Source organism: Podarcis pityusensis (genome assembly GCF_964106645.2).
Source record: "Podarcis pityusensis genome assembly, chromosome: 11".
Lineage (NCBI taxonomy): Eukaryota > Metazoa > Chordata > Lepidosauria > Squamata > Lacertidae > Podarcis > Podarcis pityusensis.
This window is the reverse complement of record NC_138036.1, coordinates 17597736-17619132: the sequence shown is the minus strand read 5'-3', so window position 1 is coordinate 17619132 and position 21397 is coordinate 17597736. Positions and strand designations below refer to the sequence as shown.

Below are 21397 nucleotides of genomic sequence, written 5' to 3'. Positions count from 1 at the left end.
TCTGCTCCATCATCAACAGCCCTTACCATTAGAAAGTTTCTCCTTATGCTTATAATAGCATTTTAGATAAATAATAATAAATACACATCTTGTGTTTGGAATATTTAAAGATATGGCACCTTGAGATATCTATTTGTTGCTATTTTAACTGTACGCATTTTAAAAATCAAGAGTATCCCATTGTGTTTATCCAAAGAACCGTGCATTCAATTTGCATCACTGCATCTATCAGAAGTAGAAGCCCTTCTTTTGTCCACAGCTACTGTTTTTATGCTTGACAAGTCTAAATCAAGCTCACATTGGCAATACGGAAGATCATTTCTCACACCTGTGTTTTAAAGCCAGGGGACGATCATATGACAAATCCTATCACGGACTATTCTGAATGAAGATGTTTTAATAGGCCAGCTATTTAGAACCTGCTATTTCTGTTTAACCAGCATCACCTCATTCTGGCTTAATGACCATGAATGAGGAGACGCTCCCAGGGGCCAAGCAGTCGCATGTTGTGGCGCGATAAGTCATTAAAGACCCACTGACGCCCCACGGGCTGGAGAATTTGGAAAGCCAGCCTGTGTAAAGACACTGCCACTTTTGCTATGCAAGAATCATTTCTTATGATGCATTACAGTTCAGGCAAATCTATACCCATGTGCAAGGACACCTATATTTTGCAATGTTTCCGCTTGTCAAATATCCATGTAGGGTACTATCTGTGGTTTCAAAATAACAATCAAATCCAACGTTTATATACTGTTTTATGGAGACCTGAGAGTGCTTCAGATAGAGGAGTGTTTCCAAAGATCTCAAAAGCCCACTCTGCGGTAACTCAGAGCAGGACTTTTAGTGTGGCTGCCCCTGTTCTGTGGAACAATTTCCCTGTCAAAATATGGCAGGTGTCCACTATCTGCACTTTCAAAGGAGCCTTGGTGTCCACCATATAATAGCCATCCTTAGTGAAGCCCCGCCTCATTTTATTCTACATGCTCACTCCTTCTGGCATCCGATCATCTCAGCTGCCATAACAAAGTATGAAGTTTGTTTTCTGAATACACACCCTCTCAGAGCCAGGGGTCAAGCTCCTCACAGCAAAGCAAAGACAAGGAAACTCTCCAAATGTCTTGTCACTGATATGCAGTAAAATAATAATGCTTTGTACTCAATGGGGAAAAGTAATGTTAAAATACCATGGAGATCAAATAGCATTTTTAAGAAATTCCATGAAAGGGAAGGAAGGCTAGAATAAAGAACATTGGGACTGAAAGAGCACCAATGGACCTTTTGCAACTTGGTAAAATGCACTTCCATGAATTGGAAAAAAAACCATGACAAGTGGGGCACCGCCCAAGCAACCTCTGCTGACCCCCAGCCAGACCCCAGCTGTCTGCCTTATGACATACTTCCAGTCCTGGGAAGAAAATGCCTGTCAGCTTCCTCCTTCTCCTTAGTCTCAGTCAGTAGTGTAGTGGCAAATTCAGAAGTGCAGAGTCTCTACATGACAGTCATAGGCGCGATCCTCACAGCCCCACCTGCTCACGACACACCTGTCTTGAAACTGTAATAAAGAAGAATTTCTAAAAGATGGTTTGTCAATGAAACAAACCTATTCGTGTAAGAGAGACCAAGAGATTAAAAAATGAAGACCTTGGTCGGCTATGCACCTGCCAGAAAATGACCATGTTTGCACAGAAGTGGAAGGCCACCCAAAATGGACTGTGTTTGTAATCATTTGCGTTTGTAAGCAATCCTAAATACTCGTGTCTCTGTGTTATTAATTAATGGGGAACTGTGTGGCACAGGGCCTTGGCACGCAACTAGCAGTGATGAAATAGTATGCCTATATATTGTAAGATACAACACACCATTGCTTGTCAGCTATAAAGTCCTGTCAAATATGGTTATTAACAGTGTAATCATATACATGTCTATTTTAACCTAACTCTCATTGACTTCAGTAGTACTTATTCCCAGGCAGGTGAGTATGGGATTGCACCACCTATTGTGTAAAAGAAAGACATCAGATTGTTGTCGTATTTTCCACCAAATATTGGAACACTCAGAGAACTTCTGGAAAATTTAACATTAAAATTTGCAGAGGAATATTTTGGAGGAGAATTCTTGGCAGCTCTAGTCCTAAGTGGCCTGGGAGATATAACATTACCTGCATTCCACGGAATGGTACTTGGCTTTGCATGATCTGTCAAACTTCAGATCTGTCAAACTTCCGACCATTGGCTTAGGATGAGAACAGTATGAAAATGGTGCCATGAATAACAGATTATCTCATCTTTTGTTTAGGGTCTTCTGCTTGGCTCATCTGTCTGGATCTAGGTTGCTCTCCTGAACAGCCTAAATTATCTTTCTGCTTCCTTGATTCAAATGCCATTAAAACTCTTCCATGAGGCCAGAAACAAATCACGCTTTTGTATTACGGCAGCCTTGTAATTAACCACTAGCCTGGTAGCCGCAGGTGACAAGGAATTCCACATAGGTGAATAAGTGTGCTGGCAGAGAAGGGACAGATTGCAAGCAGGCTACCAGAGGAGAGAAACCCACTCCTTCCCTCCCAGCACAGAAATGGAGGAAGAGCAATGCTTTTTGTGCCTTCTATGCTAGTTCCAAGTGAACTAGTACTTTTTATAAGGCTAGTCATTTCTGAGAGCTTGTTTGCAAAGCATTTCAGTAGCACATCTCCAGTCCAGACAACGATCGTTCTGGAGATTGGGTGCTTAGTCCATGCAGACATAGTTATTGGTTTTGACATTAATAACCTATGTTTTCTCCAAGAAAAGAGCTGATTATCTTCCCAATGAGGCTGAGATACATCTTGTACTGAGAGACAGTGACTAGCCTCAGATTACCAAGTGAGTGTTCCGAATGGGCAGGATTTAGTATGTGTGTGTCCCCATTCCATTGCACCACAAAATCCATTGTTCTCTTACATCACAAACTGGACCTCAGGAATGCCTCAACCTCAGGTATTTCCCCTATGAGGAAAGGTAGCAGCACTTGACTTTTTAGTTTAGAACAGCGGTTCTCAACCTGTGGGTCCCCAGATGTTGTTGGACTACAACTCCCATCATCCCTGAGCTCTGGCCTTTCTAGCTAGGGGTGATGGGAGTTGTAGTTCAGCAACATCTGGGGACCCACAGGTTGAGAAAGGCTGGTTTAGAGGAAAGCCAAGTAAGGGGTGACATCACTGAAGTTTGTAAAACAAAGCATGGCATAGAGAAAATGGATCGAGAAAAGTATTCATCACTCCCCCATATCGCTAGAACTTGTAGACATCCAATAAAGATGAATGTTGGAAGATCATCACAAAAGAAGGTACTTTCTCACACTGCACAAAGTTAAACTATGGAACTCACTTCCAAAGGAGGCATTAATGGTTTAGCATTACCTGTGCATCTATTCTAATCAGCTCCCCCATTTTAACCTGGGTTTAAAAACAGACTTTAGGGTGTCGTTGGAACCTTGAACCATGATTGAGGCTGATAAGAAAAAGAGGAAAGAATTCATGCCAGACTTGGAGATGGGAAGATGGCAGGGAGAGGGGTAGTCCATAGCCCACTCCCAGACTTTTAATACCCAATTTGATTCATGCCCGAATTATGTCTGCACAAGACTATAGAGTTATATAATGTATTTTTCTCCATTGTCTGTGAGGATACTGGGTACTTGTGCTAGAGGTCTTTCCAGGAAACCAAATGCCATTTTTTGCATTACTGTGGTTGCATAACAGCTACTAATTAGACTGCCTATTATTTCAGTATTCAGTATTCACTGTTCACTGTCTTGCTCTTAAAAGATAGTAGGAAATTTTTCAGCTAAAGTAAGGGTAAGGAACCTGTGACACCTCCATAAGTTGTTGGACTCCAGTTCCCATCAGCCCCAGCTAACCTGGTCAATAGTGAAAGCTAATGGGAGCTGGAGTCCAGGAACATCTGGAGAGGTTTCCCACCTCTGGACATTGTTAAACTGAGCACCACCACCTCTGCTTCCCCAAATTTCCCAATGGTGATGAAGGACTTAGCTATACAGCATTTTCAACATGAAGTAAACTTCCTGATCTAGCCTTAGTGATGACCCCAAAAAGGCTCTGTTCATTCACAGCCCATGTCCCTCAAAAATCCACTGCATTCAGGGTCTGTCTGGAGACAGACAATAGCTTTTTTCAGAGAGCTGAAAGTGGTACGACGGAGGCATCATTGGTCATAAGCGTGTGCACACTCATTTCTTTTGACTCATTCTTGTTTTCTCCAGTCACACAAATTGCCCTAATTTAAGATCCCCATTCCCTGAGCCCTTTTCATAATATGCATGAATAGCCCTAAAAGTGTAAGGAATTGTGTCAAATGCACAAGTACATGAGCCTAGCTGCAGCTAAGCAGGGCTAGGTATTTTATAAAGGGTGAAATAGCTCTTACTCAACTTAGTTAAGCAACTTGGTGCCATCCAGATGTTGTTGGACCACAACTCCCATCAGGCCCTAGCCAGCATGGTTAATAACCAGGGTTGATGGGAATTGTGGGTCAAAGCATCTGGAGGGCTCAGGACTGAGCTAGGCAGCCATAAAGTGATTCTGCCTGACAAAGCTTTTTGTGCAATCAACATGCACTTTAAGTGATGATGCAGCAATCACCCAAATCATGCATTCTAGCAAGACGTCAACATATATTTTAAAAACTATTCCACTAATTTCCATTGCCCCTTGGTATATTTCCTGCTCTCTTTCTGAACTCTGTAAAGGAATATTCCCCAGACTTCGTGTGATGGTATCGCAACAGCTACCCTGTGGGAGGGATTGCGACGAATTCCCAGCAAAAGTGCCAAGATCCCTATGGAGTTTGAGGCAGCAGCGAAAAGGCAACGATGTGGCAGAGGCCAATGGCAACTAGAACAGTAGCAACATTTGGCAGCTGTTTACAGTTATATTCAATTAGTCACTTTTAAACATTGTTGCAGGAGGAAGTTCTTTAAAGTGTGTGACGAGAATAAGCTGCCTGATTCTCCAGACTTTTTATACATCGCATGCTGAGCGACTTAAGGTGCAGTTCTATGAATGGACACATAATGAGTTCAATGAGACTTACTCCAAGGAAAGCCTTTAGTTGTTGTTTTTTTAAAAAGAAGCTAAGTTTTAAAAAGAAAAACTGCATCAGGGTTGTAGATCAGTGGTAGAACATCTGCCTTGCATACACGAGGTCCCAAAATGTCATTTTGCCATCAAGGCAATGTTGGCATGGAATTGTGTCACATGGCAAGGAACGAGAGGGTGGATTCTTTGGGACCAAGAGTCTTGGTCCAGACTGCTTATTTATTTTTGCATTTATTTATTGCATTCATGTCCCACCTTTCCTCATTTAATTCCTATAGAAACCCTGTAATGTAGGCAAGGCTGAGAGGCAGTGAATGGACCACGATCATCTAGGGAGCTTCATGGCCTGAGATTTGAACCCTGGTCTCCCAGGTCCTAGTCCAATACTAACCACTACACCACACCTGCTCAGACTATTCTGTCCATTTCAAATACTAACATTTGTCCTTCAGGGTTATGGAACCCTAATAGTTCACCAAGGTCCATCAGAGCAATAGTAGTTTATAGGACGAGTGTTGGATACAAGCTTTGGAGCTTGTTGAGGTAGTTTTGTCCTTCCCCTCTGGTCATCTGCCTGGTGTAAACACCAAGCAGTTAAGCATTCAATTTCAAAGTATCTCCTTCCTTCAATCAATGCTTAACCCTGCATGCAAAACAGTGTATGCAAATCCAAAAGTGCTTTCAAACAACCTGGGCAGAAACTCCGAGGTGATGGTTAGATGAGTCTTTATTTAATTTTCTCTCCCCCCCCCCTCCAACTTAGCCCAAGGGCTTGTTGCAATGCCTTTGGCCATGTGCAACACAAGCCACCATTTGCGATTAGGGGCGGGGCCTCCTGGACATAGGCGAGGCTTTGCAAATAAGTTTATTTCTGGGCTTTCCCCATTTGTGCAACTTTATTGATCCATCCCATCTACCTGTGTATTCCCCGCCCCCCCTCAACCAGAGAACAATAAGATATTGAGGAGGCGACAGGAGAGAGGCATATCTTCGGTGGCAGCCAGCGATGGCAGCAGTCGTCTCCGTCGACCTGCCCCTTTAGCAATGAATGATGCGAGCGCTCTGGAATTGGGGACAGGGCTGCCTGCGGTGGGAGGGTGGGAGGGGGAGTCCGGCTGCCCAACGCCCCTCGGGCGGCTTGCACCAAAGTGCGGCGTTGGGTTACATCAGCAAAGCAAATGCGAGCCCAAGACGCCGGGCCAACTTCAGAAGCCTCCTTCGCGCGGCTGGCCATGGAATACGCACGATATGTCGAGCCGCTGACTTCAGCCAAGAGCTATTCGCTGGATCTCCTGGTGTTGTTTGATGCTGGACGGGGCGCGCGGGGGGGAGGCGAGGGAGCGCCTGCAAGAGAAAGGAGAAGCGCTCGCTTGTGTGTGTGTGAGTGTGCGTGTGTTTAGGTCCGCGGGCGAATCAGAGGCGGCGATGGGGGCCGCGTCACCGAGCGCCAAGCCTATAAAGGCATCTCGCGGGCCGTCTCCCCCTGGCAAAGAGAGCTCTCGGCGTGCGCTTGGGACGGCTCGAGCGCGCCCTCCTCTGCCCCCTGGCGTGCGAGCGGAGCTAGACCTCCGGCGGCAGGAGAGCCTTTCTTTCCTTTCTCGCTTGCCCCCTCCACGTCGATTCCAGAGGATCTTACAGTGACCTGGTGGTGGTGCTTGGTGGTGTTGGAAGAGGAGGACGCGAGGGGAGGGCGGGCAAGACTCGGCGTCTGGATTTTGCACTAGCCTTTGGTGGCGCAGCGCATCATTCCACATGGATCTATCTGCCAAGCTTTGACTTGCCCTCGGGGAGGACGCAGCTTTGCTGGCTTCTGAGTCCCCTTTCTCCCCGACCAGCCTTCCTCGGACCCTCCACTCCCGGGTGTCTCTCTTGGGTGCGCCCCGCGCCCCGCCCTCTCCCCTCCCCACCTCTTCTCCCTGGAGCAGCCGGCGTGGCCGGGGCCCCCCGATGTCTTCACTGGACTCCCCGCCGCTGTGGGTGGGGTGTCTCTCTCCGGCGTCCGGCCAGCGGCTTCTTCTTCTTCTTCTTCTCCTTCTGAACTGTAGGCTCCAGGGCCAGTTGCGACTGACAGGCGGCGCGCCCCGCGGCCAGGCGAGTTTCTCGCGCCGTCTACCTTGAAGCTTTGGATCGGGCGCAGCGCAAGGCGTGGGGAAGGCGCGGCGCCCCCCGGCTGCACCTGCGGGGCTGCGGCGGGGGGAGGGCGCGGGGCGGCGGCGGCGGCGGCAACAGCTCCCTCCCCCGCCTGGATTGCGAGCAAGGCTCTTCTCCCCACCCCAGCCCACATCGCCCACCCACTTCGAGGATCTCCGCGCCCCGGGCTCCACATGCATCTCTGAGCCGGAGAGCCGTGGATCCCGGGCGTTCATGTCACCCTTGGGTCGGAAGAGACCAGATCCGAGGTAAGCAGGGGGAGGGCTCTCCGGGGAAACCGCCCCTCTGGGCTGGGGAGCTCAGGGAGTTGCGCAGCGATGGTCTGGCTGGTTGAAGGGCCTGGGATGGGGACGGGGAGAGACTCGCCTGCTCCGAGGACAGGAGTTTTGGGGCGGCTTCTCCCCACCTCCCCCACCTTGAGAACTCCGCCCTGGTTATTCTGGATCCGCCGCAATCCAGGGGTCTAAACCAGCAGAGTCGGGTGGTAACATTTCAAGAGCGCCAGTAGCGAGGGCCCTCTAACAAAAAAGGAGGGGAAACTTGCAGGAGTTAAAAGTGGTATTTTTTATAATTATTTTCTTGGGGAGTGGGTTGTTTCTGTCTCCATCCCGCCATCTCGCGTTGGTTAAGTGGGCTCCTTCTTTGCCTGCCGGGGGGGGGGGCGGCATTTGGGAAATCCCCAGGGAGGTCTTATGGCACGAGCTCGTTTTAGAAGTATAGACTCATCCTCTGGTCATTTCAAGCGGGTTAGTTTAACTTCATTGTTGAACTTCTCAAAAAAAAAATAGTGAAGGTGATGAGCGCGTTCCAAATAACTGTTTGGCAGTCGTTACGCAGTTACGTCGGGCCGAAGTTGAGAGAAAGCCTTGTGAGAACTGGACAGAACTGGGGTCCTGCCCCATAGCTCTCCACTGGTGCGCCTCTGGCAGCCAGACGCAACGGTTGCTTAGGTTTCTGGAGAATCCGCTTCTTTGCTATATAAGGCCACTCGCAACACCACCCCAGATCCAAATCAATATGGCTGGGGTCATCTGAACCCGGATCCTATGTCTATTTATTCAGAAGGGAGACCCACTGTCTCCGGTGGGGCTTACTCCCAGGTAAGTGTGCAATTACAATAACTCCCCGCCCTGCAGCTCTAAATATTTTGCCGTCGGCCTGCTCACCTGAAAAGACGCTTCCTCTGGAGAGCTTCAAATGTGGAGGAATTAAATTTGTCTCGTTACTCTCCCTTGGACCAAGGCGATATATATGGTTCTACCTGTCCCGCTTTAGTCTAACAACATCCCTGTGAGGTAGATTAGACTGAGAGACCCTTACCAGCCAAAGGGTCTCCTGGTGAGAGTTTCAAGTTGAGTGGTGGGTTGGAACACTTGTCTCTCAGATCCTCCCTGTTATGCCAAGGTTTTCCTCAGCTTCAGGAGTGAAGGGCGACATTTTTTTGCATCCTTGAATAACAGTGCAAGCCAAGACATGTTTACTCAGAAGTTGGACCCGCTGAGTTCAGTGGGACGTACTCCCAGGTAAATCGTTCTAGGTTTTCAGCCAGGTTCGTCCATCCTTGGAGTCCCTGGTGTCTCTCTGGTTTCGCTAGGATGTAAGGGGCTTAAGGTGTCCCTGGGGGAACTGATCCTGGAGATGCGTAAAATAAGACTTTTTCAGTGCCGTGTGTGCGGGCTGAAGGGGAGGGCTGCGGAAAGGCGGGTCAAGGGACCGTGCGCTCCACAAGCAGCAGCGTAGCGTGGGTTATCAGCACCCGGGGCAAGGCAAGTAATTTGCGCCCCCTAACCCGGGGCAAGGCAAATAATTTGCGCCCCCTAACCCGGGGCAAAGCAAGTACAGTAATTTACTCTCCCAAGCAGCAGCAGCAGTGAGGCTTCTCTTTCCCCCGCGCTCTCCTGGAGCTGCCTCTTTTCTTTCCTTTTTTCCCTTTCTCCAAGGCTTTTCGCTTTCTCTCCTTAATTGATTCCTCCTCCACACCGCAGCGTTTCCTAGCTGCTTCCCCCCCCCCTTCCCCTCTCTCTCCTCCTCGCTCTGCTTGCCTTGCCCTGCACCGGCAGCAGCAGGCGCAGCCAGACCCCCGCCAGCCAGCCCGCCCGCCCGCCCACCCGGCTTCCTCTCCTTTTTTTGCCCGCGGCAGAAGGCTTCGCTCTCCCCCTTCCGCGACCTCCTCGCCAAGCCGAGCGAGCGCAGGCTCCCTAACCCGTGGATTTTAGTAGGGGCAGAGAGCTGCTAGTGCGAGCGCGCCCCCCGCCCATGTTGCGCCCGGTGCGGCCGGCCCCCCTGGCACCCCCCACGCTACGCCACTGTCCACAAGGCTTTTAAATCGGAAACCAGCTTAGTGCCACGAAAACCCTCAAGACGGCTAGAAGCTTAAGCGGTCGCCTAAACTTTTCCCTGGCTGTCAGCTCCGCCGTCTCACCGTGGACGGTGCTTTAAACTAGCAGCCTCCGACTAGCGTCCGCCGATCGTGTGGGAAAAGGAAACCAAAGTGCATGGAAAGAAAGAAAAAGTGCGCTGGACGGGTTTTCCCCAGGCGTGAGCTGGGCACCTCTTGTGTGAATCCAGAACCGAGCTTCCTCCCATAATCGCCTCTCTCCAGAGGCCCAGAGTTTCCCGATCCTGCTCGTGCTGGGACGGCAACACCAGCCCCGCCGAGCCAGATCCTCTTCTTGCGCCTTGAAACGTGTCCGAAGCAGCGCTTATCCGACGGCGACGCGCGCTTCGATCGCCCTCTTCTCCTCCCACTGGAAATAGGGAATACGCCCAGCACCGCCGCCTTGCATCGAGGCAGGGACTCGCTCACCTTTCCCCTCCGAGGAGAAATCCTCGGCAAAGGTCGGGAATGCTCTGGGAGCGTCGCGATCCCAAGGGAAAGCGAGCTTGGGTTGCAATTGCCCGAGCCACCTTATTTCCCTAAAGATTTCCGTGGGGTTCGTAGGGGATCAGGAGCCGCCACCGAGCGACGCAGAGGCAACACATTTTGGAGAGGTGCGTGATCTCTCTGGAGAGAGAGAAGGGACACGATTCCCCTCCGGAATTAAAAAAGGTAGTTCGTTAGAGGTGTGGATCTGGAGGAGGTAGTTAATGCATATTCAAAGTTATTGGGCACAGGTGATTAGCACCCTAGAGCAGGAGAGGGTAGGAAATGCCCAGAGAAGGAGCCCAAAACTGGGCTCCATCCTGCATCAGAATCTTCCCCTAATCCCATCCAGGGATGTTTTCGATTTTAGGGCCAGTGACAGGTGGGAGGGGTCTATTGCCATTTGACTTGGAATGGGGAGAGTTATAAGATGCTTGGGCATGTTACCCCAGAATTCAAGAGTAGTAACTCTTTGTTGGGAGTATATATGCATAAAATCACCAGAAAGGTCCAGTCGCATCTTAAAGACCAATAATAATATATTTACATAAATAAGGCAGACACTTTCATGGACTACACTTGCCCAGGTGCATTGGATGAAAGCTATTTATCTGTCATAAATAAAATGAGTTAGTCTTTAAGGTGCCACAATACTTTTTTAAATTCTCTGCCTTCCCCCTGCAACAGACTCTCAGTGCTACCTCACTGGGAAATGCATAAGACCGCAGCATGCTAGCCTAACCAAGAGGTAGGCTGAAAATAAGAGCCATTCCCACAGATAGGCTTTTGTGAGAAAATCGCGTGCAATTTGTTTATATAGATTTAACCTGCTTGGTGTATTGAGTCCGGAATTGGTCAAAGGCATCTCTCTCCCTCTCTTTGCCCTGTTAAGAGATTTGCATGTGCAAAAGAGTATTGTAATAATTTGATTAGGCTTGGGGGTTTTTAAGTGGTTTCCATGGCGATGAGGCAGCTTGGCTTCCCAAAGTTATACAATGGGGGGGGGACAGGGACATCCCTCCAAAAATATTGAGGAAAGGGGAGGGGCCGGATGCTGCAAGCCCAGCAAAGCCAAAGTAGGTGTGGACTGCCCTCTAGTGACAGGTTTGAAATGGTAATTTCACCTGAGCACTAACCGAAACAGGACTGCACAACTTGTGGTCCACAAAGTGTGCGGCGGCCCATCAGGAACGCGGTCAAGTTCTGGTGTTTGTTGCTTGTCTGAGGCTGCAAGAACAGGAGAGTTGTCAAGCACATAGGAGGTCAAGAGCCGATTAGAGTGTCTTGATTCGGACCTGGGAGAGCTGAGTTCGATTCCCCTCTCTGCCATGATACTCACTGGGTGACCTTGGGCCAGTCACTTACCTCTCAGGGTCATTGCAGAGAATCAAACGAGGGGAGGGAGAACCATGCGCATCGCTTTTAGCTCCTTGGAGGAAAAGGTGGAATATAAGTGCAATAAAAAAAGAATAGCTGTGTTTGGTTTGGTTACAAGGCCTGCCTGGAGAGTTACTGAGGTATACATGAGGGATGGTGACACACCATAAAAGCGCTGAAGGCATGAACTGGTGTCTGAATAGTGCATTAAGACTTTTTTTAAAGTGTTGGCCCTAGCTGGGAGGGGTGAAGGGAGGTGCCCTAGGGCTCCACTTCAGGGAGCAAAAAGTCCTGCTTGGGTCCAAGGGCTGTCTTCCTTTGAAGTGCATCTCTGTGGCTCAGCCATGGGATATGAAAGGATGGCAAAGGAGGACAGCAGCTCTGAGCCTGTACAGAACGCTTTCCCCTCATCACCCACCAACCACAACCAGCCCTTGCAACACCTTGGCTGGAAAGCAATGGGATTGGATGAGGAAGCCGATTTCCTGGCAGGCATTCTGGACCAGAGCAGAACTTTTAGAAACTGTAGATTGCCATGGCAAGCCTTGAAGGGAGCTTTTTGCAGTGTTTTTGCATGCTTAACTACCTCATTGCAAATATGAATATACACTGGCCCACTGATGAATGCCCTTGTTTGCAAAGGTCTATGGCTACAAGCAGTAAATACGCACTGGATTTGAGTGCCCTAGTTTTAGTAGTTTACATGTGCGGTCTCTCATTCACTTTATTTTGAGAGCCCTGTGTTACTCTTTAAAGCTTGCTCTTTTTTAAAAAAATGAATGAAAATGAAACATTTTCCCCAAATGTTTACCACTTTTACAACAACATTCAGAAACAACCTTTTAACTGCAGTAATAAATAAAGTAGGATCACATTGGAAAATTTAGCTAAATCGCCCTATAATGCATGTTATAAGTATGGCACTCCCAAATCAACTCAGCTTCTGTTACTGTATAGAATTCTATCACACAGACAAGCTGTCTTGTCTTGGTGAATAAATTTGCCTAGTAGTCATTGCCAGGCCTTAAGTTCTTTAAGTTCTGAGAGCCAGAGTGGTGTAGTGGTTAAGAGCGGTGGACTCGTAATCTGGTGAACTGGGTTCGATTCCCCACTCCTCCACATGCAGCTGCTGGGTGACCTTGGGCTAGTCACACTTCTCTGAAGTCCCTCAGCCTCACTCACCTCACAGAGTGTTTGTTGTGGTGGAAGAAGGGAAAGGAGAATGTTAGCCGCTTTGAGACTCCTTCGGGTAGTGATAAAGCAGGATATAAAATCCAAACTCCTCTTCTTCTTCTTCTTCTTCTTCTTCTTCTTCTTCTTCTTCTTCTTCTTTAGGCATTGTAGCTATTGGCCAAAGTTGAAACAGATAGGGGAACTTTGGAAGGACCACAATGTGGTCAGGCCAAGAAAGGTGTAGCTCCTCCCAAGACTTCAATTCCTGTCTGATTTGTGTTAGCAGAAGTGCAAAATTTGCCCTCTTTAAGGAATGCGGGTTTTTAGTACCAAATACTTAAGTTTTTGAGGACAACTTTTAAAACCAGTAATGTGCTTTGTATTAGCCTGAGATTGCAATGGAGTACCTAAACACATAATTTCAGATTTAGGCTCATTTATTTGCAGTCTTGTTACCTCACCATAGTACTTCTGTTCCTTTGCAAGCCCAGGTGTTGCAGTTTCTGGTTTAGATAACATAAGGGTGATGTCATCGACGAAAAAGCTGATAGTATGCAATCTCCCATTTATTGTTACACCCACTATTTTCGCATTGTTTCTAACAGACATTGCTAGTGGCTTGATAGAGAGAACAAAGAAAAGTGGTGATAAAGGGCAACCCTGCTTTGCTCCACACTATCAAGAAGAGGTTGGAGTCAAGACCATCCATTCATACTGTGGTAAAGGAGTGTTCATACAAAGCAAAGATTGAGCTTATGAAACACCCGCCCATGTTGAGCTCTAAATATTACCGTATTTTTTGCTCTATAGGACGCACTTTTTCCCCTCCAAAAATGAAGGGGAAATGTGTGTGCGTCCTATGGAGTGAATGCAGGCTCCTTAGCTTCAGCGATTGCAACACTCCGAAGGGAGAGTGCTCCGGAGGCTTCGCATTGCTTTCGCTGAAGCTGCCTGAAGCCCCCGGAGCGCAGTGGGAGTTCCCGCTGCGCTCCGAAGGCTTGTGGATAGCCGCCTTAAGCCTGGAGAGCAAGAGGGGTTGGTGCACACTGATCCCTCTTGCTCTCCAGGCTTTGCTTCGCTGGAGAGGCACTGCACAGTTTTCCCTCTCTGCGCAGCGCCCCTTCAGCGAAGCGGGAGGAAGGGGCGCTGAGCAGAGAGGGGGAGAATTTTTTTTCCTGTTCTCCCCCTCCTATGGTCCGGTGCGTCCTATAGAGCAAAAAATATGGTAACATCTTTAGAAATTAACATCTTTAGAAAGATGCATCTTTCATATTAGTGGCTGAAAGCAGACATTTTGTCATGCACATACAACATTTTCAAGTGAACATCTTACTGTATTTTTAATATTTTGTTGAAATAATAAATTATTATTATTATTATTATTTTATTATTAAAACACTAAAGAGCAATGTTTGAGCTTCCAAGAGGAGTTCAACTTAACCAATAGATTGTTCCATCCAAGGTCTATTCACAGCCTTGTCCTCTTGATGTGTATTTGTTTTCAGGTGGCTCCTGGTTGTTCCATTTCATGAACCAGATCAGGGAAATAACCAGATAGCTTGTTTGCAAAAGAAGGTAAAAAGGGGGAGGTAAATATACTGGGGGAAATGGCACAGGGCACACATTCCCAGGAAGTTCTACTCTGCAAAACTGTGCCAGAGAGCATTGGTCAAATGTTAGACATGTCAGCATTTCATCAGTGGGCTCCACTGCAGGATTGGATTGGGTATCCTAACTATGCAAACTATTGAATAATGGGACCAGTTGTCCAGGAAAGCTATGACATTGCATTCTATGGACATTTCAGGCTAAGCAATCCTGAACAATGCAAAGAACTAGCTTACCACTGAGCTTTCTCCTAAGTTTTCATTTCAGATGACCCCAGAGGTTGTCTTTCTAGAGCTGTAACCACAACCTGTTAAACAGGGGTGCTGGGGTTTAAACTATTGTATACCCTTTTTCTTTTCCACAAAATTATTCTAGGGTAGGGCCAGCCTTCTTATTAGGCAAAGTCAGCCGGCAACCTCAGGTGGCAGACAGTGAGGAGCAGCAACAAGGTGCTATCGGACAGGGTCCTGCAGATGAACATAAGCAGAGTCTGCTGGATCAGGTCAATAATGACCCATTGATCCAGCATCCTGCTATCATGGTGACCAACCAGATGCCCAAAAGCAGGACTTCAGCCCATCAGCACCACCCCTGCTTGTGATTCCCAGCAACTGATAGGTGCCAATTCCCCTGCCCTACAGTAGCTTAAGCTAGCCTGCTGCCTTTAGGTTCAGTGGAGAACTCTGCCTCATCACCAGTGCTGAACTCCCAGGCAGTCCATGTTCATCCATGGCATGGGAGACACCATCTTGACCCTCACCTGAAGTAGAGAGTTGTTTGGGATCTGCCCTGTTTAAGGGTTGAGATGAAATATAGGGGCTTATCCGGCCTGCCAGTCTATTTAATCTGGCCCCCACGGGAGTATTTGTCCTGGGGTAAAATTCTAAAAAAAGCTCAACAACTTTGGGGCAAAATTGTAGAAAAAGTTCAACAAGTTCAATCTTAAAAAAAATCCTCAACAACTTTGGGGTTAAATCCAAAAGAAAGCTCCACAACTTTGGGCTAAACTTCAATCCTAAAAACAGCTCAACTTTGTTCGGCCCTCACACATGTTCACTTCATCAAATCTAGCCCTCTTTGAAAAAAGTTTGGGCACCCCTGTCCTAAGGCTTTTGCAAAGAAGGATTTTGAATGGATCAATGTGGCTTTCCCTGATTCACCAGGAGCCCTAGAAGACAAGGGGTGATATGATAGCCATGTTCAAATATATAAAAAGATGTCACATAGAGGAGGGAGAAAGGTTGTTTTCTGCTGCTCCAGAGAAGCAGACACGGAGCAATGGATCCAAACTACAAGAAAGAAGATTCCACCTAAACATTAGGAAGAACTTCCTGACAGTAAGAGCTGTTCGACAGTGGAATTTGCTGCCAAGGAGTGTGGTGGAGTCTCCTTCTTTGGAGGTCTTTAAGCAGAGGCTTGACAACCATATGTCAGGAGTGCTCTGATGGTGTTTCCTGCTTGGCAGGGGGTTGGACTCGATGGCCCTTGTGGTCTCTTCCAACTCTATGATTCTATGATTCTATGATTCTATGATTCTACATGCTCTGTTATCAAGTGTTTTCCATTATAAAGGCAGATAGTCTAGTCACAGGGGTCAGCAAACTTTTTCAGCAGGGGGCCGGTCCACTGTCCCTCAGACCTTGTGGGGGGCCGGACTGTATTTTGAAAAAAAATATGAACAAATTCCTATGCCCCACAAATAACCCAGAGATGCATTTTAAATAAAAGGGCACATTCTACTCATGTAAAAACACGCTGATTCCTGGACCGCCCGCAGGCCAGATTTAGAAGGTGATTGGGCCGGATCTGGCCCCCAGGCCTCAGGTTGCCTACCCATGGTCTAGTATACCATGGTGATTTAAAGTATAAAGACCAAGAGAACGGTAGATCTCTTCTAGATCAAATACTATGAAATGCAAAAGCGATCTTATTCATACTGTGTGAAGTGATGCTTCAAGTTGTGTACTGTCAAGTAGATCCACCAATTTTTGCAGAGTTTCTCATGTGAACAATTAAAAGATGTGCAGTTCTTGCTTTTTTTGGCCCTAAACATGTTACCGTACTTGGAAATGTAGGACTTAATTTCAAGTGGCATGTTGATAAGGATGTCTGGCACCTTAATGCCCCCCTTTTTTGAGGGGGAGCACCAAAAATCAGTCATTTATATAAGGAGAAAGGCCGTGTCGCTTTGCATTGCAGAAGAACCCAAGTTCATTCTGTGGCATCTCCAGATCGATGGCCAGGTAGTTGATAAAGGAAAGACCTCTGCCCAAAGACCCAGAGAGCTTCTGCCTGGCACAGTACAATGGTACCTCAAGTTACAAATGCCTCAGGTTACAAACGCTTCAGGTTACAAACTCTGCTAACCTGGAAGAGTTACCTCAAGTTGAGAAGTTTGCCTCAGGATGAGAAGGGAAATCGTGTGCCGGCAGCACAGCAGCAGCAAGAGGCCCCATTAACAGAAGCACAACTCTAGTTAAGAACAGTTTCAGGTGAAGAACGGACCTCTGGAATGAATTAAGTTTGTAAGTAGAGGTACCACTGTACTGTGTTACAGTGTACTGTGTTACAGTGGTACCTCAGGTTAAGTACTTAATTCGTTCCGGAGGTCCGTACTTAACCTGAAACTGTTCTTAACCTGAAGCACCACTTTAGCTAATGGGGCCTCCTGCTGCTGCTGCGCCTCCGGAGCACGATTTCTGTTCTCATCTTGAAGCAAAGTTCTTAACCTGAAGCACTATTTCTGGGTTAGTGGAGTCTGTAACCTGAAGCGTATGTAACCCGAGATACCACTGTAGATAGGGTAAGAATCTGACTCAATACAAGGCAGCATTCTGCCTTTGTCACTGCCTGCTATCACTGGAGCTGCTTAGAGTTGCCACCTGATGGGTAAAAGATCAACTGCATCATGGCTAAAAATTCAGCAACTGCAGCTTCCATCATCACTGTCTTTATAGCAAAGCTGCAACTGATTGGTGTTCTTTCCCACTTTCCTTGCAGAGCCTCTTTTGAGGAGACAAATGATCTCATTGACTTTGATAGGCTATATCCACAGCTCAGACAGCTTTAAATAACAATTCCTAGAAAGTGCAGTTCTGTGAGTTGGGACTAGGGAACATTAATGTAAAATTCTCAGCACATCCACCAGGTGACAGTTCCCGGAATCCTTTGGTGCAGCCATGATGGTTAAACTTGGATAAGGCAGATAATGTATTTTTGGGAGTGTGCAGATGTTCTTAGTCAGGCAGCCCATCCCACTAGCCAGTTAAGAAGAACTGGGAGTTTAAATTAATTTTTAAAAGCTTTAAGGCTTTTGAAGATGATTGGTCCAAAGTAAGCCAGTCCTATCTGTTAGGGAGAGTGAGGTGACCAGGGAGTTGATTTTGAGTGTCATGAAAGGGAAACAGATTGTTAGTTTTTGTTTGTTACTATATTATATTTGTGTTTTTATATTGTGAACTGCCCTGTGTCCCTCAGAAGAAGGGCGGTATAGAAATTCAATAAATAAAAATGAATAAAATTAACCATGGAATCATAGGTCACCTTGATGACCACAAATGTGTTCGGTGGTTAGTTTTGTTGTCATCCTTGGTTTTATTAAAAACAAACAAACCAATGAAGAAGCAGCAAGGATCTATACATTGACTGAGCATTTTTGATGTGTTGATGAGCACTGGAGATGTACGGGGTTTTTTTGTTTACTATGCAGTCTGCCAATGGAGGCGTTGGTTTTTTGGTGGGTTTTGGTTTTTTATTGAAACACAAAACGCAATGCATGCAAATTCAAGATGATCTGTTTTAATTCTGGCTGCCTGGAGATGAAGGAGACTTACACCTGTTAAAGACTTGGGAGTTTTTATTCTTGCACAAGGTCTCAGAGTTGCCAGACCAGAACTCAAAAAGTGATACTTGTACTAAGAGTTAGTGACCAGCATAGCTTTTACTTTAAATTCCTTTATGCAGGAGGAGACAAGGAACCCACAGCTTCTTCCACCTGCTTTCACCTCACAGACATAGTGCCTGATTTACAGTGCAGCTCAAGACACCAGGAATCTTGCTCATTACCCCTGATGTGGAGGGCTAGATCCAAAGATTTGGGGCAGTGGAATTGGGCACAATTGTGTAGAAAGATGTGTATGTTAGGAAACTTACACTAAATAGCTGATATAGTTCCATGAGGACTTTTTAAAAAATGCAAACTGATATGGAAATGTGCCAAGCCAGCTTGGACTGTGGGCCATAGCTGTCAACTTTTCCCTTTTCTTGCAAGGAATACTATTCGGAATAAGGGAATTTCCCTTTAAAAAAGGGAAATGTTGACAGCTATGCTGTGGGCTTAGGCTTAGGCTTTCAGAAACCCAAAGCCAGAGACCAAGCCAAAAGCACCTTTAGACCTCATCTCCAGCTTTGGCTTGGCTTTGGCTTCAGTTTCCAGCTTTGGGTTTCCAAAAGCTGTCACCGAAAGCTGCAGCTGAAAGCCGCTGCCAAAAGACAGGCCAGAGCAGTGGCGTAGCGTGGGGGGGCAGGGGGGGGCCAGCCGCACCGGGCGCAACTTCTGGGGGTTAGGGTTAGGGGGCGCAAATCCACGGGTTAGGGGGCACAAATCCACGGGTTAGGGGGCGCAAATCCACGGGTTAGGGGGCGCAAATTACTTGCCTTGCCCCGGGTGCTGAGAACCCACGCTACGCCACTGGGCCAGAGGTTGGAAGCTGCTGCTGTCGAATCCAGAGAGGGGCAGCAGCTGAAGGAGAAGGGCGCATGATGGCAGTGGAACATAATGCCCATGGCAGTATCCAGTGCCGGACTTATGTATAAGCTAAACAAGCAATAGCTTAGGGCCCCACTCTCTTGGGGGGCCCCAAAAAAATTAAAGAAAAAAACTGGATGTACATTTCCAAAATAGAAGATAAAAAACAAATAAAATAAAACCTACATACAGCAACAGTGTATTCTGTTGTGTAGGCTCCTATGATGTCAGTAATGGGCCCTACCTACTAGCCTGCTCTATAAAGTATCACTGGTTTCTCATTTCTATATATAGGGTGCCTACATTTTGCATGTGCCAATGGCTTTCGATACCTATTAGGTCCATAAATCATCATATAGCATATATTCAACACAAAAAACAGCGGCAATTTGTTGTTGACAAAGGGCAGCTGGGCATATAAAGGACCCCATTACCTTCAGTAGCTTAGGGCCTCATCCAACCTAAATCCGGCCCTGACAATGTCCATTGGCTTCTGCCACTCAAGGTGGTTACCTCAGTCTGCCTCATGGATGTCCCGGCCCTTTTAAACACAGTGACACTTTTTGTGCATAAAAGATGCACAGGACTTCACTTACTGGTGTCAGCTGCATGAAAATCGACCCATTGTGTCTTCTCTGGTGCCGCCCAAATGCACATCCCAAGTGTGCAAATGCGCCTCTTCCCCCAATGTTACGTACATAAAGATTCCAGGGCAGCGCCAAAAGGAACTCTTAACCCAATATGTGGTAGAATTCTACCAGAATTAATAAGACTAGCAAGGGTAAACACGGTTGTTTGAAATCCCACAGAGGGGGAAAGCTGCCTTTACGTGCCATGTGTCATTTATGCTAGTCTAATTTGTTCAGGATGTGCTGCCAAAGGGGTCAAATCCAAATGTCTCATCTTCAAGGGGCTGCAGATAATGCTGTAATCCCGCTGAAATCCAGAAGTGTCGGATCTCCTGTTCATGTAGAATTCATTTGTGTCCTTTGCCTTAGAAGCCCTAATCAGAGCTCCAAGGATACTCCTTGTGGTTACCCAGTGGTGAGGGAAAGGCACTCTGCACAAGCGCAATAGTGCTGATTTTTTTATTGTGGCAGAACTAACTAAGCCTTGCAGAAATAAGTCTTTTTTTTTTTTACAGTGTAAACAGGTTTGCTTGCAGGGGCAGGGAGGGGATCCACCCTGGCTCTAATTAAGCACCTGCAAGTGCTCCGGTTTCCTTTGCCCCTGACCTCAGATCCGCTTGGGCAGAACTTTCCAAGAAAGACAGAAAAGCCTCTCTGCTAGAACTATGTTCTGAAGTATTGACAGTGGAATTTAATGCAGTCCACACACCAGCCTGCTCTTGGTGAACAAGCTGAAAGGATGGGAAATGCCTGATTGGTCCCAGATTGCCAGTTTGCAAGGCGGATAATAGTTTCAACTAGGATAGGAAAACTCAGCCAAGAGAGAGTTACACGTCCTTCCAGTTTTGCAGATGCCTCCTCCTGTTCTCCCTTCCCTCCCTCTCTCTTTCTCTCTTCACTTTACCAGGCCCGACTGGTGCCTATATAACACTTTATGACTGAAAGTTGCCAAATCACTGCTACTTTGATGTGAAAGCCAAAGTATCCCACTTTCTGTAAAGTTTACGTATCAAAGGCCCTTTAAATGTAACCCAATCTGAATTCCCCCTTTTTAAAAAAAATAAAAATATCGAAAACATGCGGAACCAGGGGCAAACCTTAAGCTACGGAAGCTGTTCTGAATCCCAGTGCTAATGCACAGTGGGGAGTCCAGTTTGAGCATGTGCAAAGGGTCTCTCCCATACCAACTAACAGTAGCGGTCAGTGGGGCACAATGGGGCTTTTTTGCTTACCTGCCTTGCCAGTACAGTATTACGTTGCTTCCACTTACTGAGAGAGCAAGATTATCTGCACAGTTCTGAGCAGGCATCCTACTCAGGAGGAGGTCCTTTCTACCGTGAGAGTAAGAAGACCCAGGTCAGAGCCTTTCTACTGATTATTTCCATTGGGCCATTCCCAACTCTTCCTTTTTCTTGTTCGCCACAAACTTGGAAGCTTTCGGCTAAAGCACTTAAAACCACATTAGTTGTTGCAACACACGCATGTTGCCCAACCCACTACTGGCAATGGGGCAGAAGAGATATTCTAACATTTTGCATTTTAACGAGGAAGCATGTACAGTGGTACCTCGGGTTACATACGCTTCAGGTTACATATGCTTCAGGTTACAGACTCCGCTAATCCAGAAATAGTACCTCGGGTTAAGAACTTTGCTTCAGGATGAGAACAGAAATCGTGCAGCGGCGGCAGCAGGAGGCCTCATGAGCTAAAGTGGTGCTTCGGGTTAAGAACAGTTTCAGGTTAAGTACGGA

At 47.0% G+C, this 21397-nt stretch overlaps 1 protein-coding gene across 1 annotated transcript in view; it reads left to right on the top strand.

Moving 5' to 3' along the window:
* Positions 1-7234: 7234 nt before the first annotated feature.
* Positions 7235-21397, top strand: part of GDNF (glial cell derived neurotrophic factor) — a 123217-nt gene continuing 109054 nt past the window's right edge. Inside the window, exon 1 of the mRNA XM_080973311.1 lies at positions 7235-7497. The gene's annotated coding sequence lies outside the window, so the exon portion shown is untranslated. The remainder of the gene's footprint in view (positions 7498-21397) is intronic.